General features: G+C 46.2%; 9 non-coding genes across 9 annotated transcripts; all 9 read left to right on the top strand.

The window, feature by feature from the left end:
* Window positions 1-9,266: 9,266 nt before the first annotated feature.
* Window positions 9,267-9,340, top strand: TRNAN-GUU (transfer RNA asparagine (anticodon GUU)). The gene has a single exon. It is a non-coding gene; the product is annotated as a tRNA-Asn (tRNA).
* Window positions 9,341-11,515: 2,175 nt separating this feature from the next.
* Window positions 11,516-11,589, top strand: TRNAN-GUU (transfer RNA asparagine (anticodon GUU)). Its single transcript has one exon. It is a non-coding gene; the product is annotated as a tRNA-Asn (tRNA).
* Window positions 11,590-11,902: 313 nt separating this feature from the next.
* On the top strand, window positions 11,903-11,974 carry TRNAW-CCA (transfer RNA tryptophan (anticodon CCA)). Its single transcript has one exon. It is a non-coding gene; the product is annotated as a tRNA-Trp (tRNA).
* Window positions 11,975-15,997: 4,023 nt separating this feature from the next.
* On the top strand, window positions 15,998-16,071 carry TRNAN-GUU (transfer RNA asparagine (anticodon GUU)). Its single transcript has one exon. It is a non-coding gene; the product is annotated as a tRNA-Asn (tRNA).
* A 313-nt stretch (window positions 16,072-16,384) lies between these two features.
* On the top strand, window positions 16,385-16,456 carry TRNAW-CCA (transfer RNA tryptophan (anticodon CCA)). The gene has a single exon. It is a non-coding gene; the product is annotated as a tRNA-Trp (tRNA).
* A 2,991-nt stretch (window positions 16,457-19,447) lies between these two features.
* TRNAW-CCA (transfer RNA tryptophan (anticodon CCA)) lies at window positions 19,448-19,519 on the top strand. The gene has a single exon. It is a non-coding gene; the product is annotated as a tRNA-Trp (tRNA).
* Window positions 19,520-21,309: 1,790 nt separating this feature from the next.
* On the top strand, window positions 21,310-21,383 carry TRNAN-GUU (transfer RNA asparagine (anticodon GUU)). The gene has a single exon. It is a non-coding gene; the product is annotated as a tRNA-Asn (tRNA).
* Window positions 21,384-23,557: 2,174 nt separating this feature from the next.
* Window positions 23,558-23,631, top strand: TRNAN-GUU (transfer RNA asparagine (anticodon GUU)). Its single transcript has one exon. It is a non-coding gene; the product is annotated as a tRNA-Asn (tRNA).
* Window positions 23,632-23,944: 313 nt separating this feature from the next.
* Window positions 23,945-24,016, top strand: TRNAW-CCA (transfer RNA tryptophan (anticodon CCA)). Its single transcript has one exon. It is a non-coding gene; the product is annotated as a tRNA-Trp (tRNA).
* The last annotated feature ends 1,514 nt before the right edge of the window (window positions 24,017-25,530 follow it).

Genomic DNA, 25,530 nt, shown 5'->3' with positions numbered 1-25,530 from the left:
AAGGAGGAGGACAGGAAAACAGAAGAGGCCAAATTAGTACAGAAAAAACTTACTAAATATACAATGGAAGGGGCACTAATAACTACGCCCACACCAATGGCCCAAAGCACAACGCAAGTAGTGGCTGCACAAGATCCAGCTCAAATAGCGCCCCCACAAGGTGTAATACAGCCTCTGCCATTACAAACACCGAACATGGGAGGAGGGTACCCAATGCAAGGAACTGGGTATTATAATTTTAACAGGGGAAGAGGAGGGTTTATGAGAGGAAGAGGATATGGATATAATACCCAGCAACAGGGTGGGGGACTCAGAAATTACTACCCCACAGGGCAACCCGTATACCAGGACAACACAGGGAGCTTCCCATGGCAAAACAGGGAACCACACGTGTGTTGGAGCTGCGGACTGTTGGGGCACATGTCACGTACGTGTAGGGTCAGGCCAGGAACACCGGCATGGAATGGACAAGCACAACTTAGGACATCACAAGAACAGCAGGGCATGCAACAACAGCAGATGTCACAACAAGAGAATGACCAACAACAACAAACACGACAGCCCCAAACCTATTCACTGCCACAACAACAAATAACACAGCAACTAACGCCGCCGCAACAACAAGTGGCGTTAATACAACCACCACCCCAAAATGAACGAACACAATTGGGTGGGGTGTCGGTGTTGGGACACAACCCTTACACAGGGAATGGCCAATCATTGTACCCCCAATAGGCCAGCCCACAGACGGCCTTGGTGTGTCCCATCCTGTCAATAACACCCAATAGTGCGGAGGAGCCACGCATAGAGGTAACGATAGGTGACAAAAAATTATCATTTCTTGTTGACACTGGGGCAACCCGGTCTTGCATAAGGGAAGGTAAATTTAAGATGTCAGGCGAAGCCATGAACACCCAAGGATTTTCTGGGGCTAAAGGGTTGGTTCCATTTACTGATAACGTTCCGTTATCTATTGGTGATTACGATCTGTCAGTCCCACTTTTGTATTATAGTGCCTCGCCAGTAAATATACTGGGGAGAGACATAATGAACAGGTTAAATATGACGATCTCCTTTACAGAGGATGGCATAATTTGTTCTACTCCGGGGATTAACATGCTCGCAGCACGACAGATTTTGCAAGCATACTGTGGACAGACAGCGATTAGGGCGGAGCCACTGGATGGCGAGATATTTCAATATGGCACAGACATGGCACTTGCATGGATGCCAGGGATAGAAGGGAAAATATGGAGGAGGCCAGCAGCCTATCTATTCCGACCAGAAACACCAGCTAATGAACTGGAAGGGAAGGTGTTTGCAGTGGACATTGAGAGCATTATTGCAACAGCTGATTATGTTGCTGTGCACGCCCAAGATAAAGAAGGGAGAGCTTGGAGGGCGGTGATAGCACTAGCGGAAGGATGTAGGCTGACTCAGGTGTCAGATGAAGAGCTGTTCTCAGAAGAAAAGGAAGAAAATGAAATGGTGTTCATGATGAGTGTAGAAATATGGCTAAGAGTGGCTCACAAACAAGTAGCACAGAAAATTGCAATGGCACTTGAGGCACCAGCAGGCACCCCAGTCCCATTTTTTAAAGAGGATATGTCAAAGGTGCCGAAATCATTATGGACCATTAGCCCTTATGATGTGGGATGCATAAAAAGCATAGGGGGTGTAAGGATAAAATTGAAAAAAGGTGCCATACTACCAAGAGTGAAACAGTACCCATTGTCAAAAGAGGCAGATGAGGGCATATATGAAACCATAACGGCCCTTATAAACAATGGAATATTGGTCCCCTCAGAATCACCATGTAACACAGCTGTGTACCCGGTGCGCAAGGCTAAAGGGGGGTCTTGGCGCTTCATACAGGACCTCAGACCCCTGAACAACATAGTAGAAGCAGAGTATCCAATAACAGCAAACCCGGCCACAATATTGTGTGGCATTCCAGCAGAAGCATCACGATTTACAGTGATTGACCTTAAAAATGCTTTTTTCTCAATACCATTACACCCAGACTCACAAGATTTGACAAGCTTTACTTACCGAAATACAAAGTGGAAACATACCAGATTACCACAGGGGTATTGTGAATCACCCTCAATTTTCAATAGAGTAATACAGATGGATTTGGGTAACGTTGAGATGGAAAGCACAGTGTTGCAGTATGTGGATGACATAATAATTTGCAGTACAAACGAAAGCAAATGTAGAGAGGACTCCTTAAAAATGTTGACAATATTGGCTGAAAAGGGGTATAAGGTAGATATGGAAAAGATACAATACTGTCAGGAACAGGTACTTTACATTGGCCAACTGATATCTCAACATGGAAGAAGGATTGCACCACAAAGAGCACAGGCCATCTCAAGCACTCCCGTGCCACAGACTGTGAGAGAACTGCAGCAATTTCTAGGGCTGTGCAACTATTGTAGAGCATGGGTATTTGATTATAGCTCATATATAGGACCCCTGCTTGAGGGGTTGAAGGAAGCAAATAAAGGGGAGAAAAAGTTGGGATGGACTATGGAAATGAGGGAGGCATTTGACGAATTAAAGGACGCGATATCAACTGCTCCAGTACTGGCATCCCCAGACTATGAGCGACGCTTCTTTATATTTTCACATTGCGACTCAGCAGTGATGAAAGCAGTGTTGGCCCAAAAAACTAGCATGGGCTATAAACCAGTAGCATTTTATAGCGGTCACTTAGACCCTGTAATGTTAGGACACTTCTCTTGTGAACAAGGTCTCGCTGCAGCTGCTTTTGCAGTAGAAAAAGCATCAGCAATAACTATGGGGTGTCCAACTACACTATTTGTGGAACATGCATTATTTGCGATATTGAATAAACCTAAGTCCACCCTAACAACACAAAGGGCATCAGGCTATGAGATTATTTTGTCTAAAGCCGAACTAGCAATTGTTAGATGTAGTACGGTTAACCCTGCAAGGTTCCTAGCAGAAGTAATTGAAGAGGGAGATTACGCCCACGACTGCACCCAAGTAACTGAAATGTACTCTTGTACTAGGAAAGTTGAAGAAAACGCACTAGAGGGAGGTGAGCTTTTGTTTATTGATGGGTCATCAACTATTGATCAAGGAGACGGGATAAGAAGGACTGGGGCAGCAGTAGTGAAAATGATGGAGGCGCCGGTGTGTGTGGCTATGAAGTGTGTACAATTACCACAGCATTACTCTGCTCAAGCCGCGGAACTCGTTGCACTAATATTGGCATTAAGGGAAAGTTTTAATAAAAGAGTGACTATATATTCTGACAGTGCATATGTTACATCAACTGTCCACTCAGGGCTATCAAAATGGAGAAGAAGAGGGTTTAGGAGAGCTGATGGCACCCCAGTACAACATGCCCTCTTGTTGGCAGAACTAATTGAAGTAATAAATGACCCCCAAGAACTAGCCCTGGTAAAATGCACCGCACACACAAATGGAGAAGACTACGTATCAAAAGGAAATGCAGCAGCAGACGCACATGCGAAATATGCTGCATATTTTGGTGAGATATGGGACCCCACAGACTCACAGAGAGGGAGAGGGAGGGGAATAGCTAGGGAGATGTTAATAAGAGAAGGGTACACCCATCTCCCAGCCACACAGATTATGGAACTACAAGCGGCTGCACCAATGGCCGAAAAAGAAGTATGGGTGAAAAGAGGATGCACAATGTCACCAACTGACGCACTATGGCGCCAGGGTGGCACTGGGAAAGTTGTAATACCGTTGGCACTGTTAAATACCGCCCTGAGCCAATTACATCACCCTGCCCATACAGGCAAGGAAATAATCGCAGCACGAATTAGAGAAGATTGGTTTTGTCCCGAGTTAACCTCTCATGTGTCAAATTTTATCAGCAATTGCCTCACATGTCAACAGTTTACGGCTGGTCATACTTTAAAAGTGATAAGAGGTACCATACCCCGGCCAGAAGGACCTTTTCGGCACCTTCACATTGACTATGTTGATATGATCAACATATGTCAAGGAAATAGGTATATGATTGTAGTAGTGTGCCCATTTTCTAGGTGGATTGAAGCAGGGCCCTGTTCACACCCTGATGCGTTTAGAGCAGCCAAATTCATAGTAAGGGAGGTCTTCCCCAGGTGGGGAGTGTGCGAGGTGTTAAGATCAGACAACGGGCCCCATTTCGCAAACAAATGTTCCAGCATATCACATCCCTACTGAACATTAAACACAAATTTGCATGTGCATACCACCCACAGGCTAATGGTGTATGTGAACGCCTGAATGGCTTATTGAAGGAGGCAATTGCTAAAATACAACAAACAACAAAGAAAAGTTGGTTGTATTGCCTTCCGTTAGCACTGTTTGAACTTAGAAACAGGCCAGGGTCCGACCACCACCTCACCCCACACGAAGTGGTTACTGGACGCCAAATGCGCCTTCCCCTAACACCAACGTCAAGGGCATTCACCGACCAAGAAAGTTCTGCGAATGTGTTAGGTGACGAAATGTATCAATATGTGTCTTCTTTGATTACTAGTGTTGTGTTTGTGTCTCAACAGCTCGAGCGCACACGGGGCGGGTCTACCAGCAACCAAGAAAAAGACGAAAATACAGAATTGGGAAAGGAGAACTTGTGCCAACTTGCCAAAGGTGACCACGTACTACTTCGAAATTTTAATAGGAAGTGGAACCAGCAGAGGTTCACTGGCCCCCATTTGGTAGAGGACGTATCAACAAGAGCAGTAAAACTAAAGGATAAGCGTGCCTGGAACCACCTGCATGATGTAAAAATCTACAAACTGCAGACCCGCCCCAGCGCCAACGACAGATCAATTGGAAGAACAGCAACCACATCTGCTACAGCGGAAGAAAGTTTCACCACAGACAACGACCCAATTGTTCCCTCGGAGACAATAACTGACGAAGAAGGGAGTGATCCCCATACTGCCCACCCCATGACCACTCGCTCAAAGAGCAAAAATACTTCCGCCATTTGAGCACAACCCCCCCCCCCATTGACTGCTAAAATACAGTTGTAACTAAAACTGAAGGACATGTTTGCACTAATACACATGTAAACACGTGAATGTTCTCTTTTTTCTCTCGCACATACAGGAACTGCGTAATATTGCATTGTTAAGAAAGATAATTAACAAATTCAGTGTGCAGGTGTAGATGGTGCTGCCAGACGATAACTACCCAGAAGAATTGTCACACCAGTTCGTATACGAAATAAAGAGGCCAACATACTTAAAAAGGAGAAGGGTACGTGTCTACTACACAGCCTTCCTCCTGGCCATAGAATATCACATGCCCCACCTCCACCCATATTTGCCGGTCTTAAGAGACCCATCACTTAGAGTAGCGTGGGAGCAGCTCTTCGCCTGGGCACTGAATGACCACTTGATAGGGAGAGCTTAAAGCTAACATTTAATAACAAGCACTTTTGAGAATTTTTAGGCGGGCAACTGTAACGTCGCAAGAATAAGCTGCCAGGACTGCAGCAAGGTAAGAGCAAAATGCCGGTGAAATTAGCATATGTAATAAAAATAATAGGGATTTTTATGATCACCGGGTTCTTGGCTGCCTCTGTCTGGCAGTACAGCTATGCTATCGATTTTATTGCTGCACCCAAACTTAATATACCCCTGCCCTCTGCTGCAACAGGTGTTACGTCAGGTGGTAATAGTAACATTGCACCCAAGCAAAATAGAATTAAACGCAGCACATACTCAGACAATAAAGGTATTGATAATTATGTACAAGATTCGGCACAAGTCACAAACAACATATGGTACCAGCACATGACCCGCATTGGTAAGCAGACAACTGAGGATAGCTGTTACGTTTGCTCATTAATACCATACGCCATGAGCGCTTCACGAACATTTGTTGCCACAGAAATAGATGAAAAAACAGCACAGTGCATAATATATTTGGCCCTGTTCCAAACGAAAGGAAGATTTCAAGGAACAGTAGTGCATATGACATGGAAAACGCGAGACTCGTACCCATATGAGAACAACTTCCTCAAGACCTATCTGAGCTATCACAAGACCAGTTTACATGCTGAAGCATTCAGGTACATAACAAGTGGTCCTGCAAAAGGAGAAACAAAGAAGGTAACACTGCAGTATCTACCATGTGATTGGTACGCCACTGAAGTTCCGGGTAAACAAGGATGCTGGGAGAGGCCGCTACTGACGATAACAGGAAAGGTGTATCTGGACAACAGCTGGGAGATAGGAGTAATTGGCAGCAACATGGTAACAAAAGAAACTATCTCAACCATCGAGACACACAATCATCGATGTTGGACGACGTGGATCAAGTATGTACCAATGCTCACGTGGGTTGAAGAAGATGAAGACCCAATAACAATATTAAAATTGACTGCGCCCAAAGTATGTTACCAGCATAAAGGAGAGGTGGACGTAGGATATAACACCAATTGTGCAAGCGTGATGGAGTTACCTGAGGGGGGTGCGGGAACAGCAGTAATAATGGACCATTATTGGGCCTGTGGAGAAAAGGCATATCATACACTGCCTCCCCTGTGGAATGGTGTGTGCACAATGGTACACGTCAATGTACCATCACTAGTGGTACCTAAGAAGCATGTCAATGTGGCGAAATTTCCTAAAATGGATGAAGGGGATAAGAGACGAAAGAGATCTGCACCGCTCCAGAAGGAGCAAGAGAACAAGACCAACAGCGAGGATACTGTCCTAAATAGGAGAAAACGACAAGGAGAGCCACTGACAGGAAATTACCTGTGGGGAAGGTCGGAAACGGAACTAACGTCAATACCGCCAGAACACAGACTATTCAGCAGAGCAGCAATGTTTTTCTCCTCAATAATACATCCGGGACTGCAGGCATACGCAAACGCAAAATGGCTGCAAATAACCAGATGGGAACTAATGATGACCATCAATTCAACAGTAAATGGGTTCAACGCAATCAAAGAGGAGCTGCGAGCTGTAAGGATGGTAGCACTACAAAACAGATATGTACTGGACCTTCTCACAGCGATGGAAGGAGGAGTTTGTGCAAAGATAGGACAATCTTGCTGCACGTTCATACCTGCCAACGACGCCGACAATGGTACACTGACAGAAGCAGTTTCACAATTGGCCCAGATGCACTCCAAAATGATGGACGAGAGTAACGGTGTAAACAAGGATAAGAGCTGGTTTTCACTATTATGGTCATGGATGCCTTCTTGGCTGTCAGATGGACTGAAAATAATAGTGGGGTGTACTATTTTGGCTGGAGCTACTTTGATCATAATTAGATTTTGGAAAGCCCGGAAGGCCCGCACGGCTGACGAGTTGCTGGAAATGGTGGGAATGCACCCCTTGATGCCAGCAGATGATGGCCAGCATACAGGAGTGATAATACAGGAGAGGGAGAAGCTGCGCACCCAAATAATCACCAACCATCTGGATCCACCATCGGTGAAGATCGAGAACCCAAGGAACCCCAGGAGCTACATAGGAAGATGGGTATACTGTACTCCTGGAGGAACATGTGAATATATGTATTGGTCATTTGAAGATCATGTAAACCATTATGGACACCTCGGAGGGATAACTAAGATATGGAGAGTAAGAGGAGATAACGAGAAGGATATGTTTGTGGTCGACAAGTCGACCAGAGGGGGGACTGAAGTGGGAGAATGGAAAACCCGGCTCCCGTCCTTCACCTCTCGCGCTTGGCCTAGAGGGTCACGGCCCAGGCACCCGCCACGAGAAGAGTTTGTCCATTTACCAGACGACCAAATACCCTGGTACAGAAACATACGGATGTGTCCATCTGCCTGCCCAACAGCCCGCACTGGCCATGCCGACACCTGCGGTTCGGATCAGCTAGACTAAAATCCACACGTCGTTAGAGATGCCATGACGACCTAGACAACGGGAAGCACGTCTGTACAAATATACACACTGAACATTTCCACACCATTCTACACGAAGAACATACTCAGTGCTCTGACGTAGGTGACAGGCATATTCACGGACGTGCATCTTTATTATTTTTATATAGGCTTTCAGAACGCAGAAACGCAAGACGCATCATGAACTCATTTATAACGCTTGCTCACGCTTCTCTTGAAACCATTACCACCATAGAGATATACTGGAAACGCGATATTGGTCATGGAAATATATGCTATTATAACCTAAAAGCACCTATGCACCAAACGGACTAATTATGCACCAGGCCAAAGTAGGCCTCAATCAAGAGCTCCCGTGGACATTAGCAAAGCACGAGTCAGGTTGCTGATCCTGCAGAAAGAACCCAGTGGAGCAACCAGCCAAGGTCGTAATGTTGCAAACTCACAGTCCAAGAACACATCATCAAAGGCACGATGTTGCAACCTCGCAATCCGCGTACCAATGTTAAAGTCATACCTACAAATTAAACCAGACACACAGTGAAAAAACAATATTAATTGTGCAGAATTCTGCCTCAAACACGGTCCCGCCTCACGTGACCAAGCCGAACCTGACGAGATGCCAAAGCCCAGGAGAAAGAAAGGCGTCTGGGTCCCTCGCTACGAGACATAGGCCGATACACTTGAAAGGCTCAATGGACATCTGCTACAGGGGGAGCGGCCAGTCTTCCACCTATGAATAAATCCTCACATTGTCTGCACGTACCCATATTGAAACATTGTTGCAAACGCAGGTACACCGAGAGCTGGGAACAACGGTGGTCCCAGGCTGGGGAGCTCACGGATGCACCAATCAGAACATGGGGCTCTTATCTCAGACGTCAGTAATATTAGCCAATCCTCAGGAGTCTTCATGTAACAATTCTTATGTATCTAATTATAGGGACATCCCAGATATACCACCTGACTACACCTTGACCACTAATATCATTCTCTATATGTGTACTATACTAACCCTACCACTCGAGCAACCAATTAAGAGTGGCGATAAGTTTTTTGTTAACTTTTTGAAGTGACGCAAGTAGCGCGTCATATTATAGTAAAAAGGGCCTGCGAGCCCCACGATTGTGTGTGTGTCAGGACGAACGCGTACGCTCCTTGACCCATCCCTGCCGTTTGCATAATAAACAGCAGAAGTTGCCTTGCTCCTTGTGTGTGCCTCATACTCTGTCTCGACCCGAGATATACACGGGAGGAGTTGGGGCCTCCCTGCCCGGAGGTCTGCGGACGGCCCGGCCGACCCCGGCAGAATTTCCCCCGACAGAAGCATAAGCAAACAGCACACCAATCAGGCCCCTGTGTAAGAACTGCATGAGTCTCTGTGGCGCAATCGGTTAGCGCGTTCGGCTGTTAACCGAAAGGTTGGTGTTTCAAGCCCACCCAGGGACGGTGCATTTTGGCTCAAAAATTCAGCGTGACCAACTATGGACTTCTGTTTACCTCTCGCAGGTCTCGTCTGCTGACGTCCAAAAAATCCAATAAACTGTAAGCAATTCTTCTCGCTTGCTTTAGTTTTTCAAAACTTGCCATTCAATTCATAAACATCAAGACTTCATGGGAAGGGTTTGGCTGCAGCGTGCACTGATGCACAGAAGGAAGCTATCCTTGCCAGTCTACTTAAAGAAGCAATGAGGCTCTGCAGGTGCATGTACGTCTCCTACCTTTATTCTGTCATCAGACACACCAGGTGGACTGCCACTAGGACCTCGTGGCGCAATGGTAGGGCGTATGACTCCAGATCAGAAGGTTGCGTGTTCAAATCACGTCGGGGGCATATTTGCTTTTCCCACTCTGAAATACAAAATTGCTCTTCAGTATCTCGTTATTTCAACCTGACTGCATCTTTGTGCTCTGGGCCTAGTTGTTCTGGCGTTTCGAATGTAAGCTTTGCAGCAGGGAAGTATCATATTGACAGACACCCATGAAGGACATGGTCAACCTTTAAAGGAGGCAAATCTCTATGTTTTACTGGATGCAGCAGAAGTATTTCCTCTTTACCATCTCTTCAAGTGGGCCTGACTGATGTGCTGTTTTGTGCACGCTACGTGGGCTTTGTAAAGCATACCTCTGCCATTTGCATGGCCTCCTAGCGCTGTCAATATTTTCGTGTAATCGCTGAATGCTGCACTGTCCTGGGAACTCTAGGTGTGACTAAAGGATATATGTTGGGGCCCCGAAAGGGGGTCGGCAGTCTAGTGGCAATGGGCATCACTTTGCAGTTTGGGTTTGTGAGTTCAGGTACCGGTCTGGTGTCGGAAACCTGTAAGCGCCCTCCCAATCAACTGTCGGTCCTGGATTGTGAGGATTTCCCCTTATACTGGTCTCAGTAGACAAATTTCCATTTTACTTTTTCACTCTCGCATTGCCTATTTCTCTCTCTCTCATAGATACATTATAGACAAGAGAGACATTGTCAGCTAGATGGCTTCACAGCACCTTCCCCCATTTCCCTAAGTGCATTGCAAGGGGCTCTGGGAGGCGTGCACATTTGTCTGAAACACAAAGATCCACTGGCAATAAAAGGCGTAGGACCCCAGTTCGCATTTCTTAGAATTTGAGGAGGCACTCAGAGTTGTCTCGGGCGTGACTGTACCTTTCATAGGAGATGTGCTAATCCCCAAACCCTCTTCCTTTGTCCCAGTAATCTGTCCTAGGGCCTCTAGCAAGTTGTTTTCTGAAACAAAGCTTACCTGAACATCCTGTAAAATTGGTAACTTTTCAGTAGCAGTACAGTGCAGTATATAGCATTCCTGTTGCGCACAGCATCTAGATCCAAAAATTGCTTACTCTACCCCAGAAATTAGAATTTACCCAGTCAAACAGAGGGATCTATAAAGAGCATGGCAAGTAGTTAACATAAGCTACTTCCCCCAAGTTCTCTTGGTGCACTCTGCTGCCCTCTTTTAACAGAAGAATGCAACTGCAGGTCTTGCTTCTCAGCAAGGTACCTACATATAGAAACCTTGGTGCACTCTTGCTAAATCTGCTGGAATGTGTCTTCTATTGTGCCCAAGGTGGTTGTGTATTTGGGGACTCAGGGAAGCAAGGGAGCAGTCTAATGCACTGCAGTGCTACGAGAGGCATGCCTTTTTCAGAAAAAAGTTCAGATTTTCTGCCAATCAGAAAAAAATAGCAATGCAATCAGGCCAAAGGCAGAACACACATGCCAGTGAGTCTCTGTGGCACAATTGGTTAGCGCGTTCGGCTGTTAACCGAAAAGACGCTGCTGTTTTTGGCACAAAGACACAGAGTGTTCCACTCAGTAAACCTGAGTCATTTCTCCCGTGTTCTCTGGGTTCAGCCTACTGTCCCCTTTTAACACAAGTGCGCAACTGTGGCTTTCTCCTCATAGCAAGTTATGCCTACACAGAGGACATTTGGTGCACTGTTGATGGGCTCTGTCCTCTACTAAATCCCCTGTGTTTGTGGATTAGGGGATGTAGGGAAGTGCTTGATACCCTGATTTGCTGTGGGAAATAGAGCTATTTTAGAAATATTTTCAGGTTGCCTGGGAAGCATAAGCAAACAGCACACCAATCAGGCCCCTGTGTAAGAACGTCATGAGTCTCTGTGGCGCAATCGGTTAGCGCGTTCGGCTGTTAACCGAAAGGTTGGTGTTTCAAGCCCACCCAGGGACGGTGCATTTTGGCTCAAAAATTCAGCGTGACCAACTATGGACTTCTGTTTACCTCTCGCAGGTCTCGTCTGCTGACGTCCAAAAAATCCAATAAACTGCAAGCAATTCTTCTCGCTTGCTTTAGTTTTTCAAAACTTGCCATTCAATTCATAAACATCAAGACTTCATGGGAAGGGTTTGGCTGCAGCGTGTACTGATGCACAGAAGGAAGCTATCCTAGCCAGTCTACTTAAAGAAGCAATGAGGCTCTGCAGGTGCATGTACGTCTCCTACCTTTATTCTGTCATCAGACACACCAGGGGGACTGCCGCAAGGACCTCGTGGCGCAATGGTAGCGCGTCTGACTCCAGATCAGAAGGTTTCGTGTTCAAATCACGTCGGGGGCATATTTGCTTTTCCCAGTCTGAAATATAAAATTGCTCTTCAGTATCTCGTTATTTCAACCTGTCTGCATCTTTGTGCTCTGGGCCTAGTTGTTCTGGCGTTTCGAATGTAAGCTTTGCAGCAGGGAAGTATCATATTGACAGACACCCATGAAGGACATGGTCAACCTTTAAAGCAGGCCAATCTCTATGTTTTACTGGATGCAGCAGAAGTATTTCCTCTTTACCATCTCTTCAAGTGGGCCTGACTGATGTGCTGTTTTGTGCACGCTACGTGGGCTTTGTAAAGCATACCTCTGCCATTTGCATGGCCTCCTAGCACTGTCAATATTTTCGTGTAATCGCTGAATGCTGCACTGTCCTGGGAACTCTAGGTGTGACTAAAGGATATATGCTGGGGCCCCGAAAGGTGGTCGGCAGTCTAGTGGCAATGCCCATCACTTTGCAGTTTGGGTTTGTAAGTTCAGGTACCGGTCTGGTGTCAGAAAACTGTAAGCGCCCTCCCAATCAACTGTCGGTCCTGGATTGTGAGGATTTCCCCTTATACTGGTCTCAGTAGACACATTTCCATTTTACTTTTTCACTCTCGCATTGCCTATTTCTCTCTCTCTCATAGATACATTATAGACAAGAGAGACATTGTCAGCGAGAGGGTTGCACAGCACCTTCCCCCATTTCCCTAAGTGCATTGCATGGGGCTCTGGGAGGCGTGCACATTTGTCTGAAACACAAAGATCCACTGGCAATAAAAAGCGTAGGACCCCAGTTCGCATTTCTTAGAATTTGTGGAGGCACTCTGAGTTGTCTCGGGCGTGACTGTACCTTTCATAGGAGATGTGCTAATCCCCAAACCCTCTTCCTTTGTCCCAGTAATCTGTCCTAGGGCCTCTAGCAAGTTGTTTTCTGAAACAAAGCTTACCTGAACATCCTGTAAAATTGGTAACTTTTCAGTAGCAGTACAGTGCAGTATATAGCATTCCTGTTGCGCACAGCATCTAGATCCAAAAATTGCTTACTCTACCCCAGAAATTAGAATTCACCCAGTCAAACAGAGGGATCTATAAAGATCATGGCAAGTAGTTAACATAAGCTACTTCCCCCAAGTTCTCTTGATGCACTCTGCTGCCCTCTTTTAACAGAAGAATGCAACTGCAGGTCTTGCTTCTCAGCAAGGTACCTACATATAGAAACCTTGGTGCACTCTTGCTAAATCTGCTGGAATGTGTCTTCTATTGTGCCCAAGGTGGTTGTGTATTTGGGGACTCAGGGAAGCAAGGGAGCAGTCTAATGCACTGCAGTGCTAAGAGAGGCATGCCTTTTTCAGAAAAAAGTTCAGGTTTTCTGCCAATCAGAAAAAAATAGCAATGCAATCAGGCCAAAGGCAGAACACACATGCCAGTGAGTCTCTGTGGCACAATTGGTTAGCGCGTTCGGCTGTTAACCGAAAAGACGCTGCTGTTTTTGGCACAAAGACACAGAGTGTTCCACTCAGTAAACCTGAGTCATTTCTCCCGTGTTCTCTGGGTTCAGCCTACTGTCCCCTTTTAACACAAGGGCGCAACTGTGGCTTTCTCCTCATAGCAAGTTATGCCTACACAGAGGACATTTGGTGCACTGTTGATGGGCTCTGTCCTCTACTAAATCCCCTGTGTTTGTGGATTAGGGGAGGTAGGGAAGTGCTTGATACCCTGATTTGCTGTGGGAAATAGAGCTATTTTAGAAATATTTTCAGGTTGCCTGGGAAGCATAAGCAAACAGCACCCCAATCAGGCCCCAGTGTAAGCACTGCATGACTCTCTGTGGCGCAGGCTGTTAACCGAAAGGTTGGTGGTTCAAGCCCACCCAGGGACGATGCATTTTGGCTCAAAAATTCAGCGTGACCAACTATGGACTTCTGTTTACCTCTCGCAGGTCTCGTCTGCTGACGTCCAAAAAATCCAATAAACTGCAAGCAATTCTTCTCGCTTGCTTTAGTTTTTCAAAACTTGCCATTCAATTCATAAACATCAAGACTTCATGGGAAGGGTTTGGCTGCAGCGTGTACTGATGCACAGAAGGAAGCTATCCTAGCCAGTCTACTTAAAGAAGCAATGAGGCTCTGCAGGTGCATGTACGTCTCCTACCTTTATTCTGTCATCAGACACACCAGGTGGAGTGCCGCATGGACCTCGTGGCGCAATGGTAGCGCGTCTGACTCCAGATCCGAAGGTTTCGTGTTCAAATCACGTCGGGGTCATATTTGCTTTTCCCACTCTGAAATATAAAATTGCTCTTCAGTATCTCGTTATTTCAACCTGACTGCATCTTTGTGCTCTGGGCCTAGTTGTTCTGGCGTTTCGAATGTAAACTTTGCAGCAGGGAAGTATCATATTGACAGACACCCATGAAGGACATGGTCAACCTTTAAAGCAGGCCAATCTCTATGTTTTACTGGATGCAGCAGAAGTATTTCCTCTTTACCATCTCTTCAAGTGGGCCTGACTGATGTGCTGTTTTGTGCACGCTACGTGGGCTTTGTAAAGCATACCTCTGCCATTTGCATGGTCTCCTAGCGCTGTCAATATTTTCGTGTAATCGCTGAATGCTGCACTGTCCTGGGAACTCTAGGTGTGACTAAAGGATATATGCTGGGGCCCCGAAAGGGGGTCGGCAGTCTAGTGGCAATGCCCATCACTTTGTAGTTTGGGTTTGTGAGTTCAGGTACCGGTCTGGTGTCAGAAAACTGTAAGCGCCCTCCCAATCAACTGTCGGTCCTGGATTGTGAGGATTTCCCCTTATACTGGTCTCAGTAGACACATTTCCATTTTACTTTTTCACTCTCACATTGCCTATTTCTCTCTCTCTCATAGATACATTATAGACAAGAGAGACATTGTCAGCGAGAGGGTTGCACAGCACCTTCCCCCATTTCCCTAAGTGCATTGCATGGGGCTCTGGGAGGCGTGCACATTTGTCTGAAACACAAAGATCCACTGGCAATAAAAGGCGTAGGACCCCAGTTCGCATTTCTTAGAATTTGAGGAGGCACTCAGAGTTGTCTCGGGCGTGACTGTACCTTTCATAGGAGATGTGCTAATCCCCAAACCCTCTTCCTTTGTCCCAGTAATCTGTCCTAGGGCCTCTAGCAAGTTGTTTTCTGAAACAAAGCTTACCTGAACATCCTGTAAAATTGGTAACTTTTCAGTAGCAGTACAGTGCAGTATATAGCATTCCTGTTGCGCACAGCATCTAGATCCAAAAATTGCTTACTCTACCCCAGAAATTAGAATTCACCCAGTCAAACAGAGGGATCTATAAAGATCATGGCAAGTAGTTAACATAAGCTACTTCCCCCAAGTTCTCTTGGTGCACTCTGCTGCCCTCTTTTAACAGAAGAATGCAACTGCAGGTCCTGCTTCTCAGCAAGGTACCTACATATAGAATCCTTGGTGCACTCTTGCTAAATCTGCTGGAATGTGTCTTCTATTGTGCCCAAGGTGGTTGTGTATTTGGGGACTCAGGGAAGCAAGGGAGCAGTCTAATGCACTGCAGTGCTAAGAGAGGCATGCCTTTTTCAGAAAAAAGTTCAGGTTTTCTGCCAATCAGAAAAAAATAGCAATGCAATCAGGCCAAAGGCAGAACACACATGCCAGTGAGTCTCTGTGGCGCAATTGGTTAGCGCGTTCTGCTGTTAACCGAAAAGACGCTGCTGTTTTTGGCACAAAGACACAGAGTGTTCCACTCAGTAAACCTGAGTCATTTCTCCCGTGTTCTCTGGGTTCAGCCTACTGTCCCCTTTTAACACAAGTGCGCAACTGTGGCTTTCTCCTCATAGCAAGTTATGCCTACACAGAGGGCATTTGGTGCACTGTTGATGGGCTCTGTCCTCTACTAAATCCCCTGTGTTTGTGGATTACGGGAGGTAGGGAAGTACTTGATACCCTGATTTGCTGTGGGAAATAGAGCTATTTTAGAAATATTTTCAGGTTGCCTGGGGAGCATAAGCAAACAGCACACCAATCAGGCCCCAGTGCAAGCACTGCATGAGTCTCTGTGGCGCAATCGGTTAGCGAGTTCGGCTGTTAACCGAAAGGTTGGTGGTTCAAGCCCACCCAGGGACGATGCATTTTGGCTCAAAAATTCAGCATGACCAACTATGAACTTCTGTTTACCTCTCGCAGGTCTCGTCTGCTGACGTCCAAAAAATCCAATAAACTGCAAGCAATTCTTCTCGCTTGCTTTAGTTTTTCAAAACTTGCCATTCAATTCATAAACATCAAGACTTCATGGGAAGGGTTTGGCTGCAGCGTGTACTGATGCACAGAAGGAAGCTATCCTAGCCAGTCTACTTAAAGAAGCAATGAGGCTCTGCAGGTGCATGTACGTCTCCTACCTTTATTCTGTCATCAGACACACCAGGTGGACTGCCACTAGGACCTCGTGGCGCAATGGTAGGGCGTCTGACTCCAGATCAGAAGGTTGCGTGTTCAAATCACGTCGGGGGCATATTTGCTTTTCCCACTCTGAAATACAAAATTGCTCTTCAGTATCTCGTTATTTCAACCTGACTGCATCTTTGTGCTCTGGGACTAGTTGTTCTGGCGTTTCGAATGTAAGCTTTGCAGCAGGGAAGTATCATATTGACAGACACCCATGAAGGACATGGTCAACCTTTAAAGCAGGCCAATCTCTATGTTTTACTGGATGCAGCAGAAGTATTTCCTCTTTACCATCTCTTCAAGTGGGCCTGACTGATGTGCTGTTTTGTGCACGCTACGTGGGCTTTGTAAAGCATACCTCTGCCATTTGCATGGCCTCCTAGCGCTGTCAATATTTTCGTGTAATCGCTGAATGCTGCAGTGTCCTGGGAACTCTAGGTGTGACTAAAGGATATATGTTGGGGCCCCGAAAGGGGGTCGGCAGTCTAGTGGCAATGCCCATCACTTTGCAGTTTGGTTTTGTGAGTTCAGGTACCGGTCTGGTGTCGGAAACCTGTAAGCGCCCTCCCAATCAACTGTCGGTCCTGGATTGTGAGGATTTCCCCTTATACTGGTCTCAGTAGACACATTTCCATTTTACTTTTTCACTCTCGCATTGCCTATTTCTCTCAATCTCATAGTTACATTATAGACAAGAGAGACATTGTCAGCGAGAGGGCTTCACAGCACCTTCCCCCATTTCCCTAAGTGCATTGCATGGGGCTCTGGGAGGCGTGCACATTTGTCTGAAACACAAAGATCCCCTAGCAATAAAAGGCGTAGGACCCCAGTTCGCATTTCTTAGAATTTGAGGAGGCACTCAGAGTTGTCTCGGGCGTGACTGTACCTTTCATAGGAGATGTGCTAATCCCCAAACCCTCTTCCTTTGTCCCAGTAATCTGTCCTAGGGCCTCTAGCAAGTTGTTTTCTGAAACAAAGCTTACCTGAACATCCTGTAAAATTGGTAACTTTTCAGTAGCAGTACAGTGCAGTATATAGCATTCCTGTTGCGCACAGCATCTAGATCCAAAAATTGCTTACTCTACCCCAGAAATTAGAATTCACCCAGTCAAACAGAGGGATCTATAAAGAGCATGGCAAGTAGTTAACATAAGCTACTTCCCCCAAGTTCTCTTGGTGCACTCTGCTGCCCTCTTTTAACAGAAGAATGCAACTGCAGGTCTTGCTTCTCAGCAAGGTACCTACATATAGAAACCTTGGTGCACTCTTGCTAAATCTGCTGGAATGTGTCTTCTATTGTGCCCAAGGTGGTTGTGTATTTGGGGACTCAGGGAAGCAAGGGAGCAGTCTAATGCACTGCAGTGCTACGAGAGGCATGCCTTTTTCAGAAAAAAGTTCAGGTTTTCTGCCAATCAGAAAAAAATAGCAATGCAATCAGGCCAAAGGCAGAACACACATGCCAGTGAGTCTCTGTGGCACAATTGGTTAGCGCGTTCGACTGTTAACCGAAAAGACGCTGCTGTTTTTGGCACAAAGACACAGAGTGTTCCACTCAGTAAACCTGAGTCATTTCTCCCGTGTTCTCTGGGTTCAGCCTACTGTCCCCTTTTAACACAAGTGCGCAACTGTGGCTTTCTCCTCATAGCAAGTTATGCCTACACAGAGGACATTTGGTGCACTGTTGATGGGCTCTGTCCTCTACTAAATCCCCTGTGTTTGTGGATTAGGGGAGGTAGGGAAGTGCTTGATACCCTGATTTGCTGTGGGAAATAGAGCTATTTTAGAAATATTTTCAGGTTGCCTGGGAAGCATAAGCAAACAGCACACCAATCAGGCCCCAGTGTAAGCACTGCATGAGTCTCTGTGGCGCAATCGGTTAGCGCGTATCGCTTACTCTACCCCAGAAATTAGAATTCACCCAGTCAAACAGAGGGATCTATAAAGAGCATGGCAAGTAGTTAACATAAGCTACTTCCCCCAAGTTCTCTTGGTGCACTCTGCTGCCCTCTTTTAACAGAAGAATGCAACTGCAGGTCTTGCTTCTCAGCAAGGTACCTACATATAGAAACCTTGGTGCACTCTTGCTAAATCTGCTGGAATGTGTCTTCTATTGTGCCCAAGGTGGTTGTGTATTTGGGGACTCAGGGAAGCAAGGGAGCAGTCTAATGCACTGCAGTGCTTAGAGAGGCATGCCCTTTTCAGAAAAAAGTTCAGGTTTTCTGCCAATCAGAAAAAAATAGCAATGCAATCAGGCCAAAGGCAGAACACACATGCCAGTGAGTCTCTGTGGCGCAATTGGTTAGCGCGTTCTGCTGTTAACCGAAAAGACGCTGCTGTTTTTGGCACAAAGACACAGAGTGTTCCACTCAGTAAACCTGAGTCATTTCTCCCGTGTTCTCTGGGTTCAGCCTACTGTCCCCTTTTAACACAAGTGCGCAACTGTGGCTTTCTCCTCATAGCAAGTTATGCCTACACAGAGGGCATTTGGTGCACTGTTGATGGGCTCTGTCCTCTACTAAATCCCCTGTGTTTGTGGATTAGGGGAGGTAGGGAAGTGCTTGATACCCTGATTTGCTGTGGGAAATAGAGCTATTTTAGAAATATTTTCAGGTTGCCTGGGAAGCATAAGCAAACAGCACACCAATCAGGCCCCAGTGTAAGCACTGCATGAGTCTCTGTGGCGCAATCGGTTAGCGAGTTCGGCTGTTAACTGAAAGGTTGGTGGTTCAAGCCCACCCAGGGACGATGCATTTTGGCTCAAAAATTCAGCATGACCAACTATGAACTTCTGTTTACCTCTCGCAGGTCTTGTCTGCTGACGTCCAAAAAATCCAATAAACTGCAAGCAATTCTTCTCGCTTGCTTTAGTTTTTCAAAACTTGCCATTCAATTCATAAACATCAAGACTTCATGGGAAGGGTTTGGCTGCAGCGTGTACTGATGCACAGAAGGAAGCTATCCTAGCCAGTCTACTTAAAGAAGCAATGAGGCTCTGCAGGTGCATGTACGTCTCCTACCTTTATTCTGTCATCAGACACACCAGGTGGACGGCCACTAGGACCTCGTGGCGCAATGGTAGGGCGTCTGACTCCAGATCAGAAGGTTGCGTGTTCAAATCACGTCGGGGGCATATTTGCTTTTCCCACTCTGAAATACAAAATTGCTCTTCAGTATCTCGTTATTTCAACCTGACTGCATCTTTGTGCTCTGGGACTAGTTGTTCTGGCGTTTCGAATGTAAGCTTTGCAGCAGGGAAGTATCATATTGACAGACACCCATGAAGGACATGGTCAACCTTTAAAGCAGGCCAATCTCTATGTTTTACTGGATGCAGCAGAAGTATTTCCTCTTTACCATCTCTTCAAGTGGGCCTGACTGATGTGCTGTTTTGTGCACGCTACGTGGGCTTTGTAAAGCATACCTCTGCCATTTGCATGGCCTCCTAGCGCTGTCAATATTTTCGTGTAATCGCTGAATGCTGCAGTGTCCTGGGAACTCTAGGTGTGACTAAAGGATATATGTTGGGGCCCCGAAAGGGGGTCGGCAGTCTAGTGGCAATGCCCATCACTTTGCAGTTTGGGTTTGTGAGTTCAGGTACCGGTCTGGTGTCGGAAACCTGTAAGCGCCCTCCCAATCAACTGTCGGTCCTGGATTGTGAGGATTTCCCCTTATACTGGTCTCAGTAGACACATTTCCATTTTACTTTTTCACTCTCGCATTGCCTATTTCTCTCTCTCTCATAGATACATTATAGACAAGAGAGACATTGTCAGCGAGAGGGCTTCACAGCACCTTCCCCCATTTCCCTAAGTGCATTGCAAGGGGCTCTGGGAGGCGTGCACATTTGTCTGAAACACAAAGATCCCCTAGCAATAAAAGGCGTAGGACCCCAGTTCGCATTTCTTAGAATTTGAGGAGGCACTCAGAGTTGTCTCGGGCGTGACTGTACCTTTCATAGGAGATGTGCTAATCCCCAAACCCTCTTCCTTTGTCCCAGTAATCTGTCCTAGGGCCTCTAGCAAGTTGTTTTCTGAAACAAAGCTTACCTGAACATCCTGTAAAATTGGTAACTTTTCAGTAGCAGTACAGTGCAGTATATAGCATTCCTGTTGCGCACAGCATCTAGATCCAAAAATTGCTTACTCTACCCCAGAAATTAGAATTCACCCAGTCAAACAGAGGGATCTATAAAGAGCATGGCAAGTAGTTAACATAAGCTACTTCCCCCAAGTTCTCTTGGTGCACTCTGCTGCCCTCTTTTAACAGAAGAATGCAACTGCAGGTCTTGCTTCTCAGCAAGGTACCTACATATAGAAACCTTGGTGCACTCTTGCTAAATCTGCTGGAATGTGTCTTCTATTGTGCCCAAGGTGGTTGTGTATTTGGGGACTCAGGGAAGCAAGGGAGCAGTCTAATGCACTGCAGTGCTACGAGAGGCATGCCTTTTTCAGAAAAAAGTTCAGGTTTTCTGCCAATCAGAAAAAAATAGCAATGCAATCAGGCCAAAGGCAGAACACACATGCCAGTGAGTCTCTGTGGCACAATTGGTTAGCGCGTTCGGCTGTTAACCGAAAAGACGCTGCTGTTTTTGGCACAAAGACACAGAGTGTTCCACTCAGTAAACCTGAGTCATTTCTCCCGTGTTCTCTGGGTTCAGCCTACTGTCCCCTTTTAACACAAGTGCGCAACTGTGGCTTTCTCCTCATAGCAAGTTATGCCTACACAGAGGACATTTGGTGCACTGTTGATGGGCTCTGTCCTCTACTAAATCCCCTGTGTTTGTGGATTAGGGGAGGTAGGGAAGTGCTTGATACCCTGATTTGCTGTGGGAAATAGAGCTATTTTAGAAATATTTTCAGGTTGCCTGGGAAGCATAAGCAAACAGCACACCAATCAGGCCCCAGTGTAAGCACTGCATGAGTCTCTGTGGCGCAATCGGTTAGTGCGTTCGGCTGTTAACCGAAAGGTTGGTGGTTCAAGCCCACCCAGGGACGATGCATTTTGGCTCAAAAATTCAGCATGACCAACTATGAACTTCTGTTTACCTCTCGCAGGTCTCGTCTGCTGACGTCCAAAAAATCCAATAAACTGCAAGCAATTCTTCTCGCTTGCTTTAGTTTTTCAAAACTTGCCATTCAATTCATAAACATCAAGACTTCATGGGAAGGGTTTGGCTGCAGCGTGTACTGATGCACAGAAGGAAGCTATCCTAGCCAGTCTACTTAAAGAAGCAATGAGGCTCTGCAGGTGCATGTACGTCTCCTACCTTTATTCTGTCATCAGACACACCAGGTGGAGTGCGCATGGACCTCGTGGCGCAATGGTAGCGCGTCTGACTCCAGATCCGAAGGTTTCGTGTTCAAATCACGTCGGGGTCATATTTGCTTTTCCCACTCTGAAATATAAAATTGCTCTTCAGTATCTCGTTATTTCAACCTGACTGCATCTTTGTGCTCTGGGCCTAGTTGTTCTGGCGTTTCGAATGTAAACTTTGCAGCAGGGAAGTATCATATTGACAGACACCCATGAAGGACATGGTCAACCTTTAAAGCAGGCCAATCTCTATGTTTTACTGGATGCAGCAGAAGTATTTCTTCTTTACCATCTCTTCAAGTGGGCCTGACTGATGTGCTGTTTTGTGCACGCTACGTGGGCTTTGTAAAGCATACCTCTGCCATTTGCATGGCCTCCTAGCGCTGTCAATATTTTCGTGTAATCGCTGAATGCTGCACTGTCCTGGGAACTCTAGGTGTGACTAAAGGATATATACTGGGGCCCCGAAAGGGGGTCGGCAGTCTAGTGGCAATGACCATCACTTTGCAGTTTGGGTTTGTGAGTTCAGGTACCGGTCTGGTGTCGGAAACCTGTAAGCGCCCTCCCAATCAACTGTCGGTCCTGGATTGTGAGGATTTCCCCTTATACTGGTCTCAGTAGACACATTTCCATTTTACTTTTTCACTCTCACATTGCCTATTTCTCTCTCTCTCATAGATACATTATAGACAAGAGAGACATTGTCAGCGAGAGGGTTGCACAGCACCTTCCCCCATTTCCCTAAGTGCATTGCATGGGGCTCTGGGAGGCGTGCACATTTGTCTGAAACACAAAGATCCACTGGCAATAAAAGGCGTAAGACCCCAGTTCGCATTTCTTAGAATTTGAGGAGGCACTCAGAGTTGTCTCGGGCGTGACTGTACCTTTCATAGGAGATGTGCTAATCCCCAAACCCTCTTCCTTTGTCCCAGTAATCTGTCCTAGGGCCTCTAGCAAGTTGTTTTCTGAAACAAAGCTTACCTGAACATCCTGTAAAATTGGTAACTTTTCAGTAGCAGTACAGTGCAGTATATAGCATTCCTGTTGCGCACAGCATCTAGATCCAAAAATTGCTTACTCTACCCCAGAAATTAGAATTCACCCAGTCAAACAGAGGGATCTATAAAGATCATGGCAAGTAGTTAACATAAGCTACTTCCCCCAAGTTCTCTTGGTGCACTCTGCTGCCCTCTTTTAACAGAAGAATGCAACTGCAGGTCCTGCTTCTCAGCAAGGTACCTACATATAGAATCCTTGGTGCACTCTTGCTAAATCTGCTGGAATGTGTCTTCTATTGTGCCCAAGGTGGTTGTGTATTTGGGGACTCAGGGAAGCAAGGGAGCAGTCTAATGCACTGCAGTGCTAAGAGAGGCATGCCTTTTTCAGAAAAAAGTTCAGGTTTTCTGCCAATCAGAAAAAAATAGCAATGCAATCAGGCCAAAGGCAGAACACACATGCCAGTGAGTCTCTGTGGCGCAATTGGTTAGCGCGTTCGGCTGTTAACCGAAAAGACGCTGCTGTTTTTGGCACAAAGACACAGAGTGTTCCACTCAGTAAACCTGAGTCATTTCTCCCGTGTTCTCTGGGTTCAGCTTACTGTCCCCTTTTAACACAAGTGCGCAACTGTGGCTTTCTCCTCATAGCAAGTTATGCCTACACAGAGGGCATTTGGTGCACTGTTGATGGGCTCTGTCCTCTACTAAATCCCCTGTGTTTGTGGATTACGGGAGGTAGGGAAGTACTTGATACCCTGATTTGCTGTGGGAAATAGAGCTATTTTAGAAATATTTTCAGGTTGCCTGGGGAGCATAAGCAAACAGCACACCAATCAGGCCCCAGTGTAAGCACTGCATGAGTCTCTGTGGCGCAATCGGTTAGCGCGTTCGGCTGTTAACCGAAAGGTTGGTGGTTCAAGCCCACCCAGGGACGATGCATTTTGGCTCAAAAATTCAGCATGACCAACTATGAACTTCTGTTTACCTCTCGCAGGTCTCGTCTGCTGACGTCCAAAAAATCCAATAAACTGCAAGCAATTCTTCTCGCTTGCTTTAGTTTTTCAAAACTTGCCATTCAATTCATAAACATCAAGACTTCATGGGAAGGGTTTGGCTGCAGCGTGTACTGATGCACAGAAGGAAGCTATCCTAGCCAGTCTACTTAAAGAAGCAATGAGGCTCTGCAGGTGCATGTACGTCTCCTACCTTTATTCTGTCATCAGACACACCAGGTGGACTGCCACTAGGACCTCGTGGCGCAATGGTAGGGCGTCTGACTCCAGATCAGAAGGTTGCGTGTTCAAATCACGTCGGGGGCATATTTGCTTTTCCCACTCTGAAATACAAAATTGCTCTTCAGTATCTCGTTATTTCAACCTGACTGCATCTTTGTGCTCTGGGCCTAGTTGTTCTGGCGTTTCGAATGTAAGCTTTGCAGCAGGGAAGTATCATATTGACAGACACCCATGAAGGACATGGTCAACCTTTAAAGCAGGCCAATCTCTATGTTTTACTGGATGCAGCAGAAGTATTTCCTCTTTACCATCTCTTCAAGTGGGCCTGACTGATGTGCTGTTTTGTGCACGCTACGTGGGCTTTGTAAAGCATACCTCTGCCATTTGCATGGCCTCCTAGCGCTGTCAATATTTTCGTGTAATCGCTGAATGCTGCACTGTCCTGGGAACTCTAGGTGTGACTAAAGGATATATGCTGGGGCCCCGAAAGGGGGTCGGCAGTCTAGTGGCAATGCCCATCACTTTGTAGTTTGGGTTTGTGAGTTCAGGTACCGGTCTGGTGTCAGAAAACTGTAAGCGCCCTCCCAATCAACTGTCGGTCCTGGATTGTGAGGATTTCCCCTTATACTGGTCTCAGTAGACACATTTCCATTTTACTTTTTCACTCTCGCATTGCCTATTTCTCTCTCTCTCATAGATACATTATAGACAAGAGAGACATTGTCAGCGAGAGGGTTGCACAGCACCTTCCCCCATTTCCCTAAGTGCATTGCATGGGGCTCTGGGAGGCGTGCACATTTGTCTGAAACACAAAGATCCACTGGCAATAAAAGGCGTAGGACCCCAGTTCGCATTTCTTAGAATTTGAGGAGGCACTCAGAGTTGTCTCGGGCGTGACTGTACCTTTCATAGGAGATGTGCTAATCCCCAAACCCTCTTCCTTTGTCCCAGTAATCTGTCCTAGGGCCTCTAGCAAGTTGTTTTCTGAAACAAAGCTTACCTGAACATCCTGTAAAATTGGTAACTTTTCAGTAGCAGTACAGTGCAGTATATAGCATTCCTGTTGCGCACAGCATCTAGATCCAAAAATTGCTTACTCTACCCCAGAAATTAGAATTCACCCAGTCAAACAGAGGGATCTATAAAGATCATGGCAAGTAGTTAACATAAGCTACTTCCCCCAAGTTCTCTTGGTGCACTCTGCTGCCCTCTTTTAACAGAAGAATGCAACTGCAGGTCTTGCTTCTCAGCAAGGTACCTACATATAGAAACCTTGGTGCACTCTTGCTAAATCTGCTGGAATGTGTCTTCTATTGTGCCCAAGGTGGTTGTGTATTTGGGGACTCAGGGAAGCAAGGGAGCAGTCTAATGCACTGCAGTGCTAAGAGAGGCATGCCTTTTTCAGAAAAAAGTTCAGGTTTTCTGCCAATCAGAAAAAAATAGCAATGCAATCAGGCCAAAGGCAGAGCACACATGCCAGTGAGTCTCTGTGGCACAATTGGTTAGCGCGTTCGGCTGTTAACCGAAAAGACGCTGCTGTTTTTGGCACAAAGACACAGAGTGTTCCACTCAGTAAACCTGAGTCATTTCTCCCGTGT

The sequence above is a fragment of the Ambystoma mexicanum genome, chromosome 11 (genome assembly GCF_040938575.1).
Source record: "Ambystoma mexicanum isolate Mex_15411 chromosome 11, UKY_AmexF1_1, whole genome shotgun sequence".
In the NCBI taxonomy this organism is placed as follows: domain Eukaryota; kingdom Metazoa; phylum Chordata; class Amphibia; order Caudata; family Ambystomatidae; genus Ambystoma; species Ambystoma mexicanum.
The sequence above is the reverse complement of the archived record's forward strand: the minus strand, read 5'-3'. Positions and strand labels throughout refer to the sequence as shown.